Consider the following 24,463-nt stretch of genomic DNA (forward strand, 5'->3'; position numbering starts at 1 on the left):
TATCCTGAAGGAAGTTTATTGATGTCTCTAGCTTAGAAGAGAGAGAGAGACAGAAACAGAGAGTCCTTCCATCCTAGTACTCTCTTTTTGTAAGAATGGTGTAGAATTCAAAAATAAATGTTTCTTTGACACTAATTTTCACGTTATTCTTTTAACATAAGAAGTTATACGTAATAAAGGTGAAACAGTTTTTGAATATGAATTATAATTAGAGTCATGGTTCAATTCCATCAGTTTTAAAAATTAATTAAGTAGATAAGTTTTACTTCTAGGCCACCAAGAGAATCCAAAAACAACCCTCCCTCCACGTTGTATTACTGTGAAATAAAATCAGTTACTCTTCGGAACTCGTTTCATGAGGTAGTAACTTCAACAAACTGGAAAAATGCTGTTCTTGACAGATTGTTAGCTAGTGAGATGACAGTATATGGAGAAATGCCAGGACAAAAAGAGAGATCCTCAGTAAATAAAAAATATTGTGAAATAAGGAAAGAATTGATTGTTTGGGTCACTTAGCAGAAAGCAAAAGAAATAGAAAAATCTCTGGAGGGGTTAAGACTCATGTCTGTCTTAGAAAATATTAGGTGAAGGATTGCTAGCTACAAGGGTTCATCTGTGTCAGATCAAATAGTAATTTTCACTTAGAACAAGATAATAAATGCTCTGGAAAAGAAAAAAGTACATGGCATTTTCTAATTGAGAATTGTGTTATAATAATAGATGTTTGAAGACCAAGTGAGAAGAAATCATCATAAATCAATAATTAATTAAGGTAAGTATTCGTGGATTTTATACCAAAGTAGGAGAAATTTAGATAGAAATTCAGTGTAAGACCATTTAAATAGCCTTCTAAATTTAATCACTTAGTTCTTTCATTTCTTTTTTTTTTTTTTTGCCAATAGAGTCTGTTATAACTAAATGATGGAGAGTGCTTTATGTGTTCAATACTTATTAAAATATTAGGTGTACACGTGTGTCCATTTCTAGGCATATATCATGCAGCAACTTTTTTGACATTTTTTAAAATTAAAAAAAAAATAGGACACAGAAATATGCAGTCACCTCATTGTGAGATTAACTTCACAACCTAATAAATTAGTACAATAAAGAGAGACAATAATGATAAACACAGATTTTAAAGAGTTAGATTAAATTTCACTTTCAGTTTAGGATATAGAAATCGTTGCCAAGAGTGTTAATTCCAACTTAACAAAGTCAGATAAAATAGAAACATATAATTTTATTAAAATCCAACGGGAAGTTGAGGAAAAAGAAACCTGAATGAACTAAAATTCAAAATGTTATAATTCCCCCGCTAGAAAAGACCTGCTCACCTTCATCCGTGGTGAAGCAATGAGAGGAAGAGAAAATTATCATAAATGAGGGTAAGAAAAAAATGAGAATTTCTAAAGGCCATGTGATGTTTTAAAATTCTAAGAAACTTCATCAGCAAAGACAGTCTACACCCACCATTCCAACTCTTTCCCGTGAGCTATTACTAAGTTTTCTTGCAGCAGCGTGACAGCAGAGCAGGACAGAGAGATGCTGTGAACGGAGGCTGGGATGTTAAGGACTAAGGGTGGGGCAAGGATCTGATTTTAACCATCTGAAGCTTTCTAGGCTCTCACTGAGTACTAGTGGATAGATCACTTAGAGAGAGCCCCTTGAGGCATCAGTGTATCGAACTTGAAGAGATCTGTGTGCAGAGCAAGAGACCATAGAAAAAGCTCTCTGAGGCATCCGAGGCCCTTGCTTTAGCCTATCTCCACTCCAAGTCTGAGGAAAGGGCAGCAGAGGTGAAGAGATCTTCCGAGAGACGGACCATCGTGGCGGATCCAGAGAGCACAGAGAACTCCTCACCGGCCTCCAGCCCCCAAAACTGGCAGCCAGACTGGAAGGCAGAGTAGGAACTCCCACGATCCTGAATGCTTGTAGCTGGGCTATAAAGTATAAAGCATAAAGAGATTTTTATATGTCTTCCCAGACTCAACTCCCAAGTCCTAAGATCTTAATCCAATGGTAAAATGACTTGAATACAGTAGTGAGTGATTCGTGTTAAATAAATAACAAAAGCCAGACCTGGCTAATTACAGAATAAGATTCTCTTCCTCACCCTAGAGGCCTGAGAGAAAGAGAGAAAGATGTACCCTTTTCTAGGAGAAAATATAACTTATTTCAATCTATTTGTCTTTTTACACTTAATATTTAAAATACAATCAAATGTTATAGGACACATGGAAAAGAAATGTGACTCAAGAAAGCAAACCATCAAAAAAACTAAACTAGGAGATGGGCCAGATGTACAAAGAGCCAGAAGGGACTTGGAAAATGACTATGATGAAGGACTTGGAGGGCACTTTGCTAAGTGAAATAAGTTGGACAGAGAAAGATAAGTACCGTACAATGTCACTTACATGTGGAATCTAAAATATACAACAAATTAGTGAATATAACAAAAAAGTAGATTCACAGATACAGAGAACAAACTAGTGGTTACCTGTGGGGACAGGGAAGTGGGGAGTGAGAAATACAAACTATTAAGTATAAAATAAGCTACAAGGATATATTGGAAAACACATGGAATATAGCCAATATTTTATAATAACTATAAATAGAGTATAATCTTTAAAAATTGTGAACTTATGTAATATTGTAACATATAATATTGTACAGCAACTATACTTCAATTTAAAAAAAGAAAATAACTGTGATGACAGTGGAGGAAAAATGGAAAATATCTGAGAATAGATAGGAATTTTCAATGGCAAGAACAAATCTATTAAAAAGACTCAAATTATAGCATGCTATAAATTAAAAATGCAATATAAGAAATTAAGAATTTATTTTATGGATTAGCTGACTAGACATGGATGACAAACTAATGTGTGAACTGAGGATGGCCCAACAGAAATGATCCAAACTGAAAAATATAAAACAAAAAAGTGTGAAAAAAACGAAATAGAGTATTCAAGATCTGTGGGACAATATCAAACGATAGAACATATGTGTAATTTTAGTCATAAAAGGAGAGAGGAAAGAGAATAAAACAGGAAAAACTTGAAGAGATAATTTTCTAAAATTGGTGGAAGACATCAACCCACACTTCTAAGAACTTTAGTGAACCCTATGCAGAATAAAATTGCATTTAAGAATAGAAAGAAAATCACATCTATGCATACCATTGTTAACGTGCTGAAAATCAAGCATAAAGAAACAATCTAAAAGCTGATGATGGGACTGAGGTGAATTAATAACATATGAGTCTGTAGCACTAAGAATAATGGCTGACTTTTCATAAACAACAAAGGTTAGAAAACATATGGAATACTTTTAAATATATTCATATTTTAAGTTATTTATTGGATATTATTTTACTTAAGCTGTTTTAAAGTTTATTGACTATTTAAAATAAAATTAATAAAAATAATAATAGCATACTGTGGGTTTATTGAACATGTAGAAGCATAATACATGACAGTAATCAGAGATAGATAGATATATTTTTAACATTCTGTCATTCTTTGTTAGATTTGGACAATTTTTGAAGCAGATTGTCATAAATTAAAATGTATTCTGTAATCTCTAGAGAAACTATCAGAAGGAGGCACAAATAAAAAGATAATAGAAGTGATAAAATAATTCTTCAATTGCAAATTTTTAAAAGGAGCAGAAAAGGATAAACAAAGGAGTAAAGGATAGATTGGACAATGAAAAACAATCCAGTATATCAATAGTTACATTAAATGTAAATAGTCAAAAAAAAAAAAATAATAAGGAAGATGATCTACTCCTGCTGGGATCCAACCTCAAGTTTACTTTGTAAAGGGTATTTCTTAAAGATCCAGCTATTTGTATGGAAATACCATCTGGTTGGCCAAGCCATTTTTTTAAATGTATTTTCAAATGGTCACCAATATAATTACCTTGATTAAATGTGTCATCTTTCGGGAAAAAAAAAGTAAATGCTCTAAACCACTAGTTAATGGACAGCTGATAAAAAACAAAATATAACTATATGGTGTTTCTAAGAGCATAATAACTATATGTCTTTAAACATAAGACAGGTAAATAGTAAAAGGCAATGCAAATATTATAAAAACACCAAACTTGAATATGCTTGTGTGGCTTATTTATTTATTTATTTATTTATTTATTTATTTATTTATTGTGTGTGGATATTTTAATATACAACAAAATAGACTTAGAGATAAAGAAAAAGAAGCACATTGGTTTATATGTTCTCAGCCCCACATTACTCATCTTCTAAGTGCTTAGTTACCAACTTTAAATTTTCTTAAAAAAATAAATATATAAAACTTCCTTACTCCCAGTTGGGTATTTTAAAATCCCAAACTTTAAGTAAATGACTTATATCTTTACATATTACAAGCCATAAGTCACCAGTTAATAATCAATCAAAATTAAGAATATATTGTATAGGTCATTACACTATTCAGATAGAATACTTTTTTAATAGAATATAGTCAGTTTACAATGTTGTGTCAGTTTCTGGTGTACAGCATAATGTTCCAGTCATACGTATACATACATATATTCTTTTTCATATTCTTTTTTATTATAGGTTACTATAAGATATTGAATATAGTTCCCTGTGCTATACATAAGAAACTTGTTGTTTATCTATTTTATATGTAGAATTACTTGTCTTTCTTTTAAAGGGATCCATTCAATTCTCTTGATATTAATCTTCTGTTTTTCAACATGTAGACAGTGGATTTTTCTAGCACCAATATTCTACGGCCTTAAGATTTATGACAAATACAGTGGCCACCCAAAAATGAAATATAAAACAAGTAACAAATTTTCTTACAATTTAAATTCATAGGAGAGGCACACATATAATACAAATTCTCTGAACTATTATAACACAAAAAATAAAAATGTTTTTAGTATTGATTAATTATATTCCATATAGGATACCTAGATTTCTTTTCTTGATGAAGACTTATAGAATTTTGTGACGCATATAGAAGTGGTGGTGGTGTGGGGGTATGTGCATGTTTCTAAGTGATTTTAAGCAGTTTCAGCTGGAGAGAGTTTCTAGAACTCTCTACTGTTCTTTACAAACACTAATTCTTGCTCCTATATTAAGGTATCCTGCTGCTTTATTTTCCATTTCCATTTGTATAAGACATAATGATTATGTGATTGCAGAATATATTATATATAGGCATGTTAGTAAATATCTAACAATATGGTAGTAAAGTGGAAATCACAGCAGGATCACATTGAAAACAAGTTGAAATGTAGGGGAAATTTATCTCTTCTTCAAGTTTAGAATATTCTCCAATATTCCACAAATCTCAGACTTCCACTGTGGTTTCAGAAAAATATCTAGTCATATATTCACTGGCAAACTAAGACATATAAATTTAGCAGATCTTCCCCGACAGGCAAAGGCTTGGTGAGGTCTGTCAGGATACTTGATGTACACCTGTTTACTCCAATCTTCTGTCACTTCCACTGCAGGGACCTACTATTACAGACTGAAGGAACAGTCAGCGTAGCATCCTGCAGTTTTTTCCTCACCTGGAGGCATGACTTCGTCAGGCCCAGGACAACTGATACCTTTTAAAGGAGCACTTTTCTGTAAATTCAGAGGTAAAATAGAATTGCCATTGTCCACATTATAAATGAACTTGAGTTAATCTTAGAAAGTTCTGAAGCAACCATTCCTCTTATTTACACAGGAATTCCTAACTAATTGGTTTTTATTTATAATTCTTCAATATAACATTGAACTTTCTTGATGAATGAATCACCTTTGTTATTTATACAATTATTGGCTGGTTATATATGCCCTATTGCTACAAGTGGCCAAGTTACATTAATTTTTAATTTCTCATTGAGCCACTAAACTTTAGCACTGATGCTCCTTTGATCATATTTTTTTTTTAATTTACAAAGGTTAATTGTGGTGAAAATGACTAATGTCCCCACAGGAATTCTTGTTCTCGTCTCCTTCCAGGCACTTGCTCTTTGAGTTATATCCTGCCACTAATTTTGAGCAATGATATGTAAGCAGAGGTCATATGTGCTACTTCTAGGAGGAAAAGTTACAGAACCAGTACACAATTCTCCATGGTTCTCCCAGGTCACAGGGAACAGAGTGGTGTGTTTATGTGGAGTAATATCTAAGCATCCTGGAAGCCTGAGCCAATCAACTGGAGGAGGGCAATCTGGGGGTGGGACAGGGAATGGAGGAACACATGTATGTGTTTTATTTATTCAACACAAGTTTATTGAGATGCTACTGTGTGCCATCATTTTAGGTACAATAGTGAATAAGGCCTTATCCTTGGGAAATAAACATTTCCTGTTTTAAGCCACTGAAATTTTAAGATTATTTGTTATCTTAGTGTAAACTAAACTAATATAACTAACACCATACTGAAAGTTTAACCAGTGAATTTTGAGTTACTGTGATTCAATAGCGACTCTAGTTTTTCAGGTTTAGATGGACCAAATAGGTGATCAGTTTAGGAAAAAATGTAATGTTACACTTTTAATACAAAAACAATGCAAGAACAGTATAGAAAAAATAGAAATAAAGAGTAACACAAAGAAAAGAATCACCTATAATCTTATTATCAGAAATAACCACTCAAGTTGTTCTTGTATATCCTTCAAATACAAGTATATCTGAAAATTTATTTTGAAATGACCATAAACTCATTGAATTTCTCTTTCCTGGAAGTTGCTCCATCAGCTGAAATTTTACAAAATTTATTAAAAAAAAAATTTATATCTGCCACTGGGTAGGACATACCTTTCCCAAAACTTGACGTCAAGTATTTCCTAGGTACCAAGTAACCCTACATAGATTTTGACGTGTTATATTAGTAAACCAACATCCATCGTTCTGTCTTGAAACAAATCTCTCTGAATTGAAACATAACTGTCCCCACAACATAAACTCTATTAGAATTTCTGTTCACCTATTTATTTTGTCAGCATTACACTTCTCTTACTTTTTCACTAATTAAAAACATCACCTCTATTTTATTTGTACTCCTATAAAATCAGGATGGTCTTTGAACAATATATTTAATCAAAATAATCAAAATTTAAAGGGGAAAGGAAAGTGTTTCTCTAAGCTTATCAATCTAATTTACCAATAAATTGAATTATGTCAAGCAAACATTGAAAAGTCTGATAAAGCTCAGGCCATGTTTCTCTGCCCATCAAAATGTGCACAGCACTGTTCTCATTAGCAAAAACTCAATTTTAAAACTGCTTCCAATCTTAAGAATTCTGTTATCAAGCCTCCTATAAAACATTAGCAAACTTCTACAAATATCCATACATGGCATTAAGCACTCTTTTGTTCTCCAAAGAATAAATCATTTAAGGTCACTGTGACCCGCACTGAAGATAAAATAGAGATTTCTTTTTTTAAAAGAAAATACTTTGTTTTAAAGGTTGAATAAAAAGATAGTTGAAAAAAATCCACTTAGCTAAAATTAAATTTCCACTTAAAAGGATCACGCAGAATATGCTTTGTTTTAGCATCTTCACAATGTTAGTTGATGAGAAAAAGTTACCTTTCCATTTCCTTTAAACTCTGGTTCAACATTTTCTACTTCTGCAATTGGCAGACAATCATCAGTTGTTTTTTTTATAGTTGTTTGAAAATAGGGTTCTTTATATTAACTATAATTTTAATAATGTTGTTGCTTATGAAAATGTCTCAACATTCTCTGTTACATCTTCAGGAGAGACTGTCTTTCTCACAATTTTTCCATTTGGATTATTGGACCTTCTTTCCCTGTCTTGCACTCTTTAAATTTCTCTTCTAATCCGCACAGAGATAGACTGCTTATCCCTGTCTCACGAGTTGGGTTGCTGCCTAGAAACAAATTCTGTGATTCCATGCTCAGGCGCTCTGCTCCTGAGGAGAAGGCCATTAGTCCCTCACACTTTACTGAATGTTATCCATGTGTTTTCCTCTGAGAACGCTGAGCAGTTTGGGTTTCTATTTTTTCTAGCAGACTTACCTGCTTTCATTTTCTTGATGCTGACTTTGGTACCCTGCTTTTCTCTGCATCTTTTCTAAGTCTTCTGCTCAACTCAGCTCCATACGCTTTTCTCTGCCTCTGGACTGGTTCTTCACATCCTGGATTCCAAACTTGTCTCTCAATCACTTGTTAAGCCAAGTAAATATGCTGTTTTGAAGCCATTTGGAAAAAAAAAAAAAAACACTGTCCTGCTTGGAATTTATTAATAGTTGTTTAAAAAAAAAAGGTACAACAAGTTCAGAATGTTTGTCAACCTCAGGTCCAATAAGGTAAAAATCTGCTTTGGAAAGAATGGTTTCTAGAACTCAGTTTGTATACTATATACGGTAATATACATGCTTGAATCAGTCCTTGATTTTAGCTCTGTGCATCAGTAATCTCTCTGGTCACCATGTCATTACAGTAAACTTTATTTTGGGATCCTGCTTATCAAACCATCCTTTTCTGATGTTCGCTCATGTTGTGCCTCCCCCTCCCTTCTCATACTTTCTATCATCTTTCTGCTTTAGCTTCTACTGTCCTGCTGAGTAATCAAACAAATCTCTAGACACTGTGGTCTTGCTGCTCATCTCAGTAAAGGAAGAAAACAAATAACAGCTGCTGAAATTGTGAACCTTCCTTCCTGGCTGTCAAATTTAGTGAAAACAGATGCTTCAAGGAACCATTTGTAATTCAAGCAGGCACAGAGGAGAAAATGAAAGCTCTTATTTGCTAAAACTAGAGAAGTTTTGCTAGGTCAACTTAGCTTCCGTCTTACAGTATGAAAGAAATAGCACATCCTTAAGTTCTTGCAACTGCCTGGCACTACGTTTCTACAGTAAGGTCATCACTTATACTGACAATACATAAAAAGATGCCCAGGAAAGGTATTTGACCTGGAAGAAAAATGATTAAAACTGATTCTAATGAAATGAATTAAATGTTTTAAAATGTTAAGCATTCCTCCAGTGAGGTAAAGTACTTCTATTTCTATAAGCCTGGGCAAGAGCCTGCATACCTGAGCCACGCGAAAGAATACTGAACCAACTATTGAAAGATGTCAGAACTGGTTAAGGAAACTTCCTCAAGTCATTTACATCTCTGACCCGTATTTTTCCTCAACGGTGATGACACATAAAGAACCTTACATCACTAAGGTTCTGTAATTCAGTGAATTGAATGCCTCTGTTAATATTTTACTGGCAAATTTTGCCAAAATAGCACAGTCATTCTAATCAGATCAAAACTTGACAATATGTATTCATAGAAAATGTTTTTCAATTTATCAGAAGATTGCCTGTGCCCGGTTTTTAGTAACGACTGTAGCATAAAGCTGACTACGTCTGTGGTTATTCTTATGGCTAACTTAGTCTGTCAACCTCTTAGTACAAGTTAGAAAATCCGCAAACAAAAACTAAGGACATCTACTCCCTAATTGGTCCTTTAAGAAGAGGAACCAGAATTCTAAGTGTATTTGTACCTATTAGAGAATTATAAAGAAGCTATATGAGGTTAGCATTTGGGGAAGTGGGGGAACAGAGGGGGGTGGCTGTGAGTCTGTTGGGCCTTCAGGACGGAGAAAAGTACTGAGAAATGAAGCAATCTGAGGCTGAGTGAACCCTGAGAGAACACCAGATCTGGACCAGGGAAGGGGTGTGGAGGGACTTCAAATGATAGAAAGTGAAAGAAGGGAACAGGGCTAACCCTGAACTATAGGTAAACAGTATTAATAAGTTTTCCTTGATTCATACACATTTGTTGGACACTGGAGAAGTTAGTCACCTCTAGACTAGCCATCATCCTGAATCCCCGTTTCAGGCCCCGAGAGTTAGTGAGACTGATATGGAGAATCATCATCAAGGACATTTACTGAATTAAACTGAAGCTTAAGTGTCAGTTAAAACCTCATGCTTCCACAGAGATGTGCTCTGACATTTTTTCATGGGATCCAGTCTTTTGAAATTTTGGACTTTAGGGTCAATATTCTAGAAGTTCTAGCTCCTTAGTGGTTTGATGCAATCAGATGGGGTCTTGGATCTTTATCATTTCAACAAAAAAATCTTCCTCCGTCCCACTTCCCATGAAACCCTAACATAACTTGATAAGAATCTGGGTGGGCAACAGGATAAATACATTTACATGGACTTCTATTGCCTTAGGAAGAAACTCAATTTGCATCAGTTTTTCCTTTGTATGCTTTTCCTAGTATTACCTACTGTCACCATTTACATTAAACCAATTACAGAATGTCAAAGAGGCTGCTTTCCTTACATTTGAAAAATAGTTTACTTAGCACAAGGCAAGTATTTTGCTTATACCTCCAAGCTTCCTCCCTAGATCATCAAGAGATTCTATTGAAGATGGAGTCAAAAAACAAACAAACAAATAAACAGAAATGAAGTAGCATTCTTATCATAATAAACAGATTTTATTTTTCCTAAAGTATCACATTTACATATTTCCCTCAAAAACCTGCGGTAGTAATAGATAACTATTTGAAAACTGCATTCGGGGACACGAAATGACAGCAAGATATCATCCCTTTATCATAATAGCTTTGAAAGGAAATAAACAAATATTTCTCACTGTAGCCTCTCCCTTACCTTACTTAAAATTTATCTAAAACTCTAAAGATAGGAAGGCAGGCCAAACTTTTAAAAGTGCAACCCTACTGCAATCAGACTCTTGCCTACAAAACTCCATTGAAGCTGCTTTGTTGAGATCACTTATGACTCCAGTTTTCTAAATCTACTGGTCAATTCTCAGTTCTCATGTTACATACCCCAACTGCAGTGGCAGAATTGATCACTTTCTACTCCTGGAAACTCATTTTTCATTTGAATTCCAGGAAACCACAACTGCTTGGTTTCCCTCTTACGTTAACCTCACTGATAAGCCTTCCTGTCTCGTTTGCTGGTTTTTACTTTCCTTTCAACCTCTTAACACTAACATGCCCCATGGCTCAGTCCTCAGATCTCTTCTCTATTTATACTCACTCCTTTGATGATATTATTTAAAACTTATAATGCCCTAATTCATATCTGTATCCCAGATCACTACCCAAAACCCCAGGCTTGTTTATTCCACTGCTAACTCAATATCATCATTGGGTATTTAATTTACATCTCAAATTGAATCTCAGATTTAGTATCTCCAAAACTAAACCCTTATCAACTCTAGTCTTCCTGCTCCTTAGGCAAAACAAAACAAAACAAAACAAAAAACACCTAAGAGTCATCACTGATTCAACTTATTCTCACATATGACATCAAATCTGTCAAGAAATCTTGTGGGTTTCATATTCAGAATATATTCTGATCCCTTGTCAGTACTTCACTGCTGTAACTTTGGACCAAACCACATTATCTCTTCCCTGGATTATTGCAATAGTCTTTTAAATTGTTTCTCTGTTTCTGTCCTTTCCTCCATCTGGAATCTATTTTTAACCCAGCAATGAAACTAATCTTTTTAAAACATTTATTATATCATGCTCTCCTCTGCTCATAATCCTACAATGTTTTATCTCACTGAAAATAAATGGCAAAGTCCTTACAATGGCCTATAAGATTCTACACTATTTACTCTCTTAGTATTTTTCTGACCTTATCTCATTCTACCTAATTTCTTTTTTTAAATTGAAATATAGTTGACATATAACATTATGTTAGTTTCAGGTGTACTACATAATGATTTGACATTTGCATACATTATGAAATGATCACCTCAATAAGTCTAGCAACCATCTGTTCTCATACAAAGTCATTACAAGATTATTGACCATATTCCTTATGCTGTATATTACATCCTCATAGTTTATTTATTTTATAACTACAGGTTTGTACCTTTTAATGCTCTACATTTATTTTGCCCACTCTGATGCTGTCCTCCTTCTGGCAACCACCCATTTGTTCCCTGTATCTATGAGTTTGTTTTTGTTTTGTTGTATATGTTGTTTTGTTTTTTAGATTCCAGACATAAGAGAAGTCATGCTGTATTTGTCTTCTCTGTCTGATTTATTTCACTTAACATAATACCCTCTAGATCCATCCATGTTGTCAAAAATGGCAAGATTTTTTATGGCTGAGTAATAGTCCATTGAATATGTATACCATATCTTTATTAGCTGTTTGTCTGTCAATGGACACTTACATTGCTTCCATAACTTTGCTATTGTAAATAATATTACAACGAACATTAAAGCACATGTATTTTTTCAAATAAGTGTTTTTGTTCTCTTCAGGTAAAAACCAGAAGTAAAATTCCAGGATCATATGGCAGTCCTACTTTTAATTTTTTGAAAAAACTCCATACTGTTTTCCATAGTAGCTGCATCAATTTATAATCTCACCAGCAGTGCACAAGTGTTTCCTATTCTCCACATTCTAGACAACACTGTTACTTGTTGTCTTTTGATGATAGCCATTCTGATAGATGTGAGGTGGTATCTCATTGTGGTTTTGATTTCCATTTCCTTGATGATTAGTAATGCTGAGCATCTTTTCATGGGCCTGTTGGTCATCCGTATGTCTTCTTTGGAAAATGTGTATGCACAGCCTCTGCTCATTTTTTAATAGGTTTCTTTTTTTAATGTTAATTCTATGAGCTTTGTGTGTATTTTGAATATAAACCCTTTATTGGATATATCATTTGCAAATATTTTCTCCCACTCAGTAGACTGGTTTTTGTTTTGTTGATGGTTTCTTTTGCTGTGAAAAAGATTTTTAGTTCAATGTAGTTCATTTATTTTATTTTTGCTTCTGTTTCCTTTGTTTAAAGAGCCATACCCCCAAAAATGTTGCTAAGACCAATGTTAAAAAGTGTACTGTCTGTGTTTTCTTCTAGTAGTTTTTATGGTTTTTGATTTTAGAGCCCAGTCCTGGGGTCCTCTACCTATTTTCTTAATCTCTCTTTCTGGAATCCTTTTCTATATATCTGCATGACTAACTCCTACAAGTACTTAAATAATTGTTTACCCCCTTAGTGAGGTGGTCCTTGACTAAACTATTTATAGCTTAAGCTCCTTTGATACATCCTTGGTTTATTCTTCTCCAAAGACCAAATCAAATCACTTTCCAACATGCATAAAAGCTTCATATATTGATTATGTTTATTGACTGACACCCCTTAATGAGGTCAAGATTATTATCTCTTTTAAGGCTACAATACACAACATAAAATAGATATTTAAAATATTTACAGAGTAAATGAACACATAAAATAAGTGAAGAGTATGCAGATGGACTAATCAAATACCCGATATAACAACATTGACTTGAGAAGGAGACAGAGAGTAATTCTAATGGGAGTGGCCCATGAAAATCCTAATTTGCCTCATCAAATTCAAATAGTAGTAGGAATTAATAGAATTATTTTTCACTAACTATTACCTTGTTTCCTTGGGTGCCGTCTGCTTTCCATCATTCACGCATTCATTTAATCGTTTATTCTCTTCCTTGGTAAAAATTTTGCCTAACATCTATTTCCCCTGCATTCCGGTCTATTCGGACTCCTGCTCTATTATTTCTCTTAGCGCAGTTGCCTCACTTAAACTTTCTTTGTCCAGTCTGCCTCAGTCTCTGCTTGGTATTTACTCCCTGACTACTTTATTTACTTTTGGTCATTTTCAAGCCAAAGGACTTCCTTAACTTTCTATGGTTCCATTTAGTATGTCTATACACTGAAACCTCTATAATCTATTGATCAAGCTGTGGAACTGAGGAAAAAAATAAAATAAACCCTGATTATTAAAATAACATCTACACTATGGGTTGAATAATAGTATCACCATTTTCCAGATGAAAAAACTGAGATCCGGTTTTTAATTGACTTTCCTAACCTCAATTAGCCTGTATATGGTGTGTGTGCTTTCAAAATCATTGCTCATTGTATAATGTTACATTGCCTCTTTAATCCAGATATCCTAACTCACAGCCCCCAGTTTTTCACATTTCATATGCAAGCTTCCCTCACGTTTTAGGAATATACCGTTTTTTGCCTCTTCATCCTTAGGCATTTAATAATCAATTATTCCTCACACTTCACTTCAAAATCTATTTTATATACAATGCATTCATTAGGCATATTGAAGTGGGAAAACATTCAACTATCTGCCAATAAAAATATGTGAATATTTGCTAGTGTTAAAAACAGCCACTCTTTTTTCTCATGGAAAAAAAGACACCTTTTAAAATTAATATTAAGATTACCAAACAGTCCAAACATAATACCACTAAACAACTTTAGATTTTTTTCATCTATTTTTTTTTAATCTTTTAAAAATTAAATTAACAATCCAGTTGTCAGTAAATATAACACAGATACTTAAATCAAGGTAATATTTGAGTCTTCCATATTTAGATTATTCCTAAATGGGAAGACATTTATTTTCTTCTTTTGGCTTCAAAAGAGAAGAAAGAAAGCCCATAGCGCAGGGTATTCATACTGTTCTTATAGAAAGTGGTATAATTCTGAATAAGGACCAAAGTCATATTTTCCTTTTCATCTAAAATAAGGGAGAGACTCTCTCGATGCCTTTTAATCTTGTCTCTGGAAAGAGTGTAGTCAATTGTCAGTTTGAATTTTTGTGATAACTAATTGCTCCTTCCTTGGAGTGTCTGATTCTATAAGAAGGTAAAATGGAGAAGGCATGAAAACCTAACTTTTTATACATATTTTTCCACTCCATCACCATAAGATGACTCTAAACCTAAAATGATTTGCTTATAGTGAAGCTCCAGAACTTTCTGAAGTCCTAAAAAGTTTGCAGTTTCTCTAAGGTTTTCTTCCAAAGCCAAACCATATCTGCAAGTTTTGACTTTTAAATTAGAAATTATATTATCCCGATTGTTCTCATGACAGCTTAACTAACGAATGCAGTGATTTTTAAAATGTAATCAATAAATATATTTTGTTGTCAAACAAATTATGTGTTTAGTTTTTACTTGACTCTAAAAGGAAACTAAAATAAACACTCTCTGTTCACAAAGAAAAGCAAGTAAGATGGAGCACAGGGATGGAGTAGTTAGAAATGATCCTACTAAAGAAATAGACATCAGTAGCTTAATAAGGAAAATTTATATTAGGAATGAAAAAAAGCAAAAACTAATTGAAACAAGAATAAGCATAGATTAATTTTATTGTTTTAGTCAAATATGTAACATAAAAGTGGTGTTTGAGGAAGATTAGTTAATTATATGATCAAGAGAAGGAATAAAATTTGCTGAATCAGAAGGAATTTGTGTAGAATGAAAAATTCAAAGTTGGAGTTATGGTAATGGGAATGAAATTTAATTTGAAGGAAACAAATCTATAGAATATGAAAATAAACTTGATGAGAAGTATCAAGAATACATATGAATCAGAGATCCTGTTAAACTTTTTCTCAAGGAAGCCTGTGGGTCTGGACCTAGGAGAGCAGTCCACAAGTGCAAGGCCAGAGCACAGAGTGGGATACACAGTAAAACTGAAGCATCTGTCAAAAGGAATTCAGGCTTTAGATTTATGTCATTCTTCTAAAACTTGATTATGATTGTGATTCTCATTTTAAAACATTTTGTTTGTGCCTAAAAATGATCATCTTAGCATACAAATCAGTAAGTTAAAGAACAGAAAATTAAAATGAAAGTAGAACAAAAAAAAAAAACAAAAGGAGAAATTCATAAAATGTAAAACAAATATAATAGAGAATATAAAAAACAAATTTATTTTTTATCTGATCAAGATAAAAAGGAACAAGATTCTAAGATCAAGAGTGAAAAATGGACATTTCTATAGATTGTATGAGCATTGCATAGATAACATAAGGATATTATAAAAAACTTGATAATAAATTTCAAAAATTAGATAAAATGAATTTTTTTGAAAAAGCACAAGAAAAAGTAGAAAATCTGAACAATTATATACCTATTAAACAAATTATACTTATTAAAAAGAACTTATTGGTTAGTCTTTTAAAAATCATAAAAGAATATCACTAATCTGTACAAAATATTCTAGGAATAGAAAAGGAAGAAACAGCTTCCCAACACATTCTATGAAGCCAGCACACATTAATACCCAAACTTAACAAATTATACTCAGGAAAGATTATTACTATGTTTTGAAGATGAAAAAAATTCCAAGTATCTTATCAAATTAAATCCATCAGGATACAAAGAGAATAATAAATCTCAAATGAGGTGTGTCTATTCTAGGAATGTCAATTTGGCTTACTAGTAAAAAAAAAGTCTATATAATTCACCACACAATGTTTAAAAAAAAAGAGGAAATGTAGTATGATTATGTCATTAGGGAAATATTACGCACTTGAGGATATTGAAGCAGAATGCTAAAATGATTCTCACTCTTCTATAATCTCTTCCTCCAGAATGTGAACTGAACCTGTGAATATAAGTCACTCCCATGATTTTGGAACTTTAGGTGGGAAAAGGGATTTTGCAGATGCAATCAATGCCACAAATCAGTTGAGCCTAAAATGCGGAAGTTATCTGTGTTAGCCTTACCAAATCACATGAACCCTTAAATCTGGATTGAGAGGTCAGCAACTAGGAAAGGTAGAAATTCAAAGTACAAAGATTTGGCATGCTATCCGGATGCTGGCTGAAAGATGGAGGGGACAATATGGCAAGGAATGCAGGTGGCCTCCAGGAGCTGAGAGCTGCCCCCAGCTAACAGCCAGGAAGGACTAGATTCTGACAACACAAGAATAAGTTTCAGAGCAGATTTTTTTTTTCCTTCTAGAGCCTCCAGATGAAAGTTCGCTTGGCTGACACCTTGATTTCAACCTTGTGATAACCTGAGCAGAAAACCCAATAACTCCTGACCTACAGAACTGTGAGTTAATAAATAGGTGTTATTTTAAGCTATTACGTTTCTGCAAATTTGTTATGTATCAAGAGGAAACTAACACAAATATCCAGAAATAGGTAAATGGTATCTATAACAAATCCACTGCCAACATCATCCTTAATGATGATTAATCAAGTGTTTGCCCTGAAATTAGAAATGAGACAAGGATGATGTTGCCGCTGCTCTTCAACATTGCCCTGGAGTCCTGTCCAGGGTAATAGGCAAGAAAAGCAATTGAGATGTACAAGGCATGGAAAGAAGGAATTAAACTGTCATTTTTGCAGATGACATAATAGTGCTTGTAGAATATCTAAAATAACTTACAGAAAAATTACTAGGGTTCATAAGTGAATTTGAATAGCAGCTGTATGCCAGGTCAACACCTGCAACTCCATATAAAAGCAACAAATTAGCAAATAAAAATTTTAACATAAAATTCTTTCTCAGAGCATAAAAAAACAAGCCACCTAGGAAGGGGTGCAAGAGTCCCTTTGTCTATCATCGTGCTAATCTTAGCCCATCTTAATACAGTTAGTTTAAACTTCTACCTTGGTAAATCCTCCCACTTTTTTCCTTTTCAGGATTCTCCTAGATATCTGTATCCCTGTGGATGTGTGTGTGGATGTATTTTAGATTCAGCTCATCAATTTCCACCAAAAAAAAAAAAAATAACAGCTATTGAATTTTTTATTGTGATTGATCAATTTGGAGGTTATCTTAAAAATACTGAGTCCTCCAGTGATCCTTGAACATGTCTCCAGGAACAAACCCAGGCATATATAGACTTAATTTATGAATAAGCCAGCACTGACAGCAAAGTGGTTTAAAAAATGCTTATCAATAAATGGTGTTGGTTTATCCATCGGGAAGAAAAGTGATACCTTACACCATTCACCAAAAGCAATTACAGATGACCTTAAATCAGTAGGTTGAACTATATCCCCTCAAACTTAATGTGCTGAAGTCTAACTTGCAATACCTCACATTTTGACCTTATTTGGACATAGAGTCATTGCAGATGTAATTAGTTAAGAGGAGGTCATGGGGGAGTAGGGTAGGCCCTAATCTAATATGATGGAGGTCATTTTGAAAAGAAGTTTAGATGCTGACCTGCACACAGAGGAAACACCATGTGAAGATGAAGGCAGAGATCAGAGACATGGTTCTACATGCCCAGGAATGCCAAAAATTGCCAGAAAACCACCAGAAGCTCTAGCAAGGCATTGAACAGATTCCTCCTCACTGTCCTCAAAAGGAACCAACCCTGTCCACCTCTTGAGCTCAAACTTCTAGCCCCCAGAACACTGAGAAAATAAATTTCTGTGTTTAAGTGATTTAATTAACATAAAATCTAAATATAAAACAGACTAGTAAAGTCTATGATATCTAATAAAAGATAACAGAAGAAAATCATGACTTTTGTTTTAGAGAAAAAACTCTTAAACAGAGCACAGATATCACAAGCCACAAAGGAAAAGACTGATAAATTAAATAATATTAATATTAAGAATTTTCTGTAATAGTTAAGAGAAATGCCAGGCTACAGTGAGGAGGAAGATATTTATAATACATAAAAATGAAAAGGAGTATATAAAGACAGAAATCAGTTAGAAACAGATAAACAGCATAATGGAAAAATAAAGAAGTTTAAACTAAACTAAAAGAGATTTAAGTAAGTACCTCAAAAAAAAAAAAAAGGGTTTCCAAATGATCAAGAAATGTTTTTAAAAGTGTTCCAGCTCATTGAATCATCACAGAAATTTAAAAAATAAAAAAAAAAAAGAGAGATATCAATGCGTAGTAACCAAAATGATTTAAATGAAAAGGAATAAAAATATGGTTTTGGTCAATATTTGCAGCAACTGCATCTCTCATATACTACTCATAGGGTATAATTTCACAGAAACATTATCTACTAATTAAACGTACACATTCTCTGTGATCCAGTAATTCTACCTCTAGAAATACATACGTATGTGCTCCAAGAAAATAGGTACAAGGATGTTAATAGCTGCATAGTACGTAATACCCAAAATCTGGAATTAAATGCCCACCAATAGTATTATGAATAAATGAATTATTATATATTCATGAAAATGCTATGCAGCAATGAAAATTAATAAACTACAACTATATTTAACAATATGGGTGAATCTCAGACCAAAATTTTGAGCAAAGGAAACCAGATACTAAATAAACATACTATTTGACCTCACTTGTGTGCATTTCTGCAGAAGAATAAAACTAACATGACTAATACATAGAGAAGTAATTCAGAAGAATGTAGTGGTTGAGATGAGTTATAAGAAGATTCTGGGTGCTGGTAATGCTCCCTCCTTGGTGATTACACATGTATGTTCACTTTGGAAAATTAATTACCATTCACACAATCAATGGGTGCAATTTTCTGTATCTTTAGTATACTTTAATATAAAAGATTACTTGAAAAGAGACTCTAGAAAATACTAGTTTTTAATAAGAGTGATGAATAATTAAATTAGATAAGTAGAGTTATAACCAAATAATTGTTAATATTCATTAAAATACATATCTTAAAGTAATTATTGATATTGTTAAAAATTTCAAACCTTACTGCTTACAAATCTGATTTGAATGAGTATAGAAGAATCAAATTCCATATTCTGAAAAATTTCCTAATGATTGCTCATATTCAGCAACAATGTGTTAGCTCTAAGGTATTGTAGTGTATTACCAGGATAATTCTTCATTTGAACTCTGAAAGTATCATTAGGAGGACTTTCTTAACTAAAGGCTGAAATTGAAAATGTCACAGCCAAAATGTCCATTGTAACCCTGGCAAAATTCACTGTTTCTTAAAAGTGTCATAATTGGAACTTGGGTGGTTCACAGCTGGCTTAAAAGTGTCAGAGAAAATGCTAGTGAGCTGATTTTGTATATAATACAGATTTAATATTTGACTATATAATGTTTATTTTAAATGTATACGTATCTATATACATATGTGTATGTGTATAAGATTTGAAATGCAAAATAAATTATATGTTTCAAAGAAATTCTGATAAAGTGTTAGAATTTAAAAGATTCTTAAAGATAATACATTATCTACAAAAAGTATGGGAAATTGTTATGCTTCCTATAAGAAATCCATACTGATTGAAAAAAAAAAAAACCCAAAATCTGAAGTAGCTATATTCAAATCAAGCACAAAATTTTTACGCAAAAAATTTTATCAATAATGAAAAGGGTCATTTCATAATGATAAAGGGGTAGATTCATCAAGAAGACAAAAATTATAACTATATACTTCATAACAAAGACTCAAAATATATGAAGCAAAAACTAAAAGAACTTTAGTAAGAAATGGACAAAACCATAATTATAGCGGGTGACTTCAACACCCCTCCTGCAGTGATTAGCTGAATAGGTAGGCAAAAATAAGAAAAAATATAGAATACTTGTACCATATTGTTATAGACTGCATTGTATCCCCCCCAAATTCACATGTTAAAGTTTGAACTCTCCCCCGCCCGATCCTCAGAATGTGATTGTATTTGGAGATAGGGTCATTAAGGAGGTTATTCAATTAAAATGAGGAATTAGAGTGGGTCCTAATCTAATATGACTGATGCTTTTGTAAGAAGAGACTAGGACACAGACATGCACAGATGATCATGTGAAGCAACAGGAAGGAGACAACCATTTATAAGCCAGAAGAAGCCAACCCTGCTGACATCTTGTCCGGAATAGTAAGAAAACAAATTTTTAGTTGTTTAAGCCCCTATCTGTGCTACTTTCTTATGGCAGCTCTAGAAAACTGATACTCATACTATCAACCTATTAACTGACAGTTGTAGGAATACTCCACTAAACAGAATATACACTATTTTCAAACTGTACAGGGATCACTCATGCAGACAAACCATATTCAGGGCCTAAAATAAATCTTGATAATTTAAAAAGGATTCAAGTTATTCAAGTTATACAAAGTATGTTCTCTGACCCCAAATTAAATTTAAATTTAATAATAGAAAAAAAATTTGGAAAATCCCCAAATAATCTGAAAACAAATGTAGTTCTAAATCACCCATGAGTCAAAGAAGAAATCAGAATGGAAATTAGAAATTATTTTGAACTGAATGAAAATAACAAACCATATCAGAATTGGAGGGTACCGATAAAGCAGTATGTAGAGGGGAATTTATGCCATCAAATGCCTGTAGTGGAAAAGAAGACATGTATCCAATCAGTGATTTCAGCTTCCACCTTGAGAAACAAAAAATAGAAGATCAAATAAAATAAGGAGAAGAAAGAAATGTATAAATAGTGCAGGAGCCAATGATAGAGAAAACAGAAAAACAATAGAACTGTTATATTCACTTGGGGTTGATTTGTGGATTTTCTATTTTGTTCCATTGGCCTTCTGTTCATTATGTGCCAAAACACCCCATATAGAGACTTTATGATAATTTTTAATAACTGGTAGTACAAATCCTGCATTATTTGTGTATTTTTCAGGGGTTTCTTGGCTACTCCTGTTTATTTTTTCACATGGATTTTAAATCAAACTTAACTTCTGGATTTCTTTAATTGGTATAATAACTTAGAAAGAACAGATAGATATCTTTACAATCGGTGTTCCAAGCCACTAACAGCTCTTTTCATTTTGCAATTTTGTGTTTTTCTATGGTTTTTAAAAGTTTTACTCTTACAGTCTTGCTAATTTCTTGCTAAGTTTATATTCAGACATTTTTTCTTTTTTACTGTTACTTTAATGACGGCTTATCATTTATCTATCTATCTATCTATCTATCTATCTATCTATCCTGGGGATTTAACCCAGGACCTTGTGCATGCTAAGCATGTGCTCTACCACCAAACTATACCCACCCATCCAAGTCTAATCTTTTATTATATTTTGTAACTGTTTATGATATATATAATAACAGTAATAGTATCCAGTATTGATTTCATATTTTGCAGTCTTTTTGTTCATATGGTTTTAAGATTTTTCTTTTTTCATTACTTTTATAACATATCAACACATAGTTTTCTTTCTGTTTATCTTCTTTAGCTTCAGAGCCTTTTGCGAGTTTGCCAATGACTTGAAGGGAAAATGGCTCATGGAGTTGCTCTCATTTGGTGTTTCCTTTCTCTCTTACACTTCCACCCCTTAGCCCTGGTTGCTGCAGCATTTCTTTGATGCTTAAAATTATTCTTTGTATTTTATTCTTTTTATTTTATTTAGGTTTTTCCTAGTTATTTTCATTTGGAAGCCAGACTGTTCCAAATTACTCCATCTGACTTGGAGGCAGAAGTCTCCTGAAATCATCATTTGGTCCAACATCTAGACACGCAGGACATTTTCAGCTTTCATTTTGTTGTTGATTTCTAATCTCATTGTTTTGTGGTCAAAAATACTCTTTATAATTTTTTTTTGCTTCAGAATTGATAGAAGCTTCATTTTAAGACTAGTATATGGTTGATTTTTGATAATACAAAAAATGTTATTAAATGTAAAATTCTATATATAGCTATTTAAATGTACTATTTATGTAATTCAGAACTTCTATAGAGACCTCTATTTTTGACCATTTTATCAGTAGTATATATTAAAATTTAAAAATCCAGTTTCCCCATAGTTTTGAGAATTGCAGCTTTATAAGACAGTGCTGAGAAGTATGTGTTAACAGTGTTTTGTATTTTAAATCTCTTATTTATTAACCAATATTTAATGACCCTTTGTCTCATTATATTCTTTACTTTAAATTCTTTGAAAGAGCTATCCAAGCTTTCTCTTGGTTCATATTTATGTGTTAAACATCCATTTGTTGTCTATCTTTCAGTTGTTTTCTGTTTTGAATATATCTATTAAATATATCATTATGTAGCATTTTGTTCTGTATTTTTGCTGAGTGAGCTTAACCCATTATATTTACAGTATAAACTGTTAAATTAAGGTTTATTTCTATCATTTTATTTCTTTTTGTTTTGTTTCCTTCTCTGAAACTTTCTTTTGGATAATTTTACCTCTTTTGATTTTAATATACATTAAAGTTCATACTTATCCTTAATTTATTATTGACTACTCAGAGCTTATTTTGCCTTAAGAATATCTAAAGCTTATAAATATTTGAAAAGCTAATTGCACTCTTACATCCTTCTGGTCATCCCTTTTCTAATAGACCTTTGTGTCGATTTATTTTGGGTTTTAATTCTGAATTATTAGTGACTGCTCATCTAACAATCATCACTCCACTTCACGCTTACCTTGCATGTCTTATTTCTCCCTCCTGGTTTCATCTGGCTTCTTGCTAGAGTGTATCCTCTGTATCTTTATCAAAGAAAATCTACCTGGGATACTCTCTGAAACCTGATATGCTTGGAAATATTTCATCTCATCCTTCAGTTTTAATAAGTTATTTGGATATAAAGTTCTAGCTTTATAGTTATTTTCTTAAGTATTTTGGAAATACTATGCCATTGTTTTCCCACATGCAACAATACTATTTATAAGACCAGTAGCAGTACGATTGTTGCTCTTTTGTAACAGATTTGATTTTTTTTTTCTATCTTGAAGTTTTTAAATATTTCTCTAATTTTGACATCTTTAAGTTATTGCTACATTGGGTCTAGGTATGAGTCATTTTCTTATATGTCCTGTACAGAATTCTGTGTATCCTTTGAATCTAAGATCTTGTATACTTTTTTCTGACAAAAATCTTGTTTGATATATTTTATTTTTTCAAATACATTCTTTTCCCTGATTTTTCTTTTCTTTCCTCTTGAGATTCATGATGGTTGATATTGAAAATTCTACTCTTATTTTCCATATTCCTTAACAATTTCAATATTCTGTCTTATTTCCCTTCCTAATATTTCTTAACCCAATTTGTAGTTCATTCTTTTCTATGTTCTTTATTTTTGTTTATTTATTTTTGTTTTTGTTATATTTTGTTTATATTTGTTATTCAGTTCATCCAGTGAGTTATTTCAACAGTTACATCTTGGTGTTGCTATTTTCATTTTATTCCTCTTCATTATTTCTTGTTCATACTTTATGTTTCCAATGTCCTTTATCTTTCTAATATTTTTTAGTAAAATGCATTTTATAAAATAGCAATCTTTTTCTTTCATTTTCAGTTGTATTTGTAGATTCCTTCCTTCCTCATTTCATTTTTTTCTCTTCCCTTTTTTTTTTTTTTCTCTTTTTTAACCTATGCTCCAAGATGGGTAGAGTTACCTTATTAGATCATCATACACATTTGTGCTGTTAGATTACTTGTTTATTAATGTCTATGATAAAGGATGTTGATGGAAGTCTAGATCTTAGTTTGTGTCCTTACGGATGAGGAAAGGTTTAGTGCTGCTAGTTTTATTCCTGTTCCCTGCACTCCATCAAGTGCCCCCTGCTGGCTCTCTCAGCTTGCAGATACTAACAGGAGGACATTCTCTCTGTGGTATTTGCTCAGCGTATGAAGTGGGAGTGGTTCCGGGACTAAGGAGTAGGACTGTAACTTTACCTACTGTTGCCATTGCTCTTCACTTAGAACAGCTTCCAGGGCCACCTGGGTATGACTTTATCCCGAGGCCACCTTAGATTGGTACTGCTCTTATCT

General features: G+C 32.8%; 1 long non-coding RNA gene across 2 annotated transcripts in view; it reads left to right on the forward strand.

Annotated features, from left to right (window-relative positions):
- LOC123615022 (uncharacterized) overlaps positions 1-24,463 on the forward strand; it is a 67,044-nt gene that overhangs the window by 13,827 nt on the left and 28,754 nt on the right. Inside the window, exons 3-4 of one of the 2 annotated variants that reach the window (XR_006722562.2) lie at positions 721-772; positions 16,758-16,850. This is a non-coding gene — a long non-coding RNA (uncharacterized LOC123615022). The remainder of the gene's footprint in view (positions 1-720; positions 773-16,757; positions 16,851-24,463) is intronic. The other variant, XR_012507174.1, reaches the window with a different exon arrangement.

The sequence above is a fragment of the Camelus bactrianus genome, chromosome 1, assembly GCF_048773025.1.
Source record: "Camelus bactrianus isolate YW-2024 breed Bactrian camel chromosome 1, ASM4877302v1, whole genome shotgun sequence".
NCBI classification, from domain to species: Eukaryota; Metazoa; Chordata; class Mammalia; order Artiodactyla; family Camelidae; genus Camelus; species Camelus bactrianus.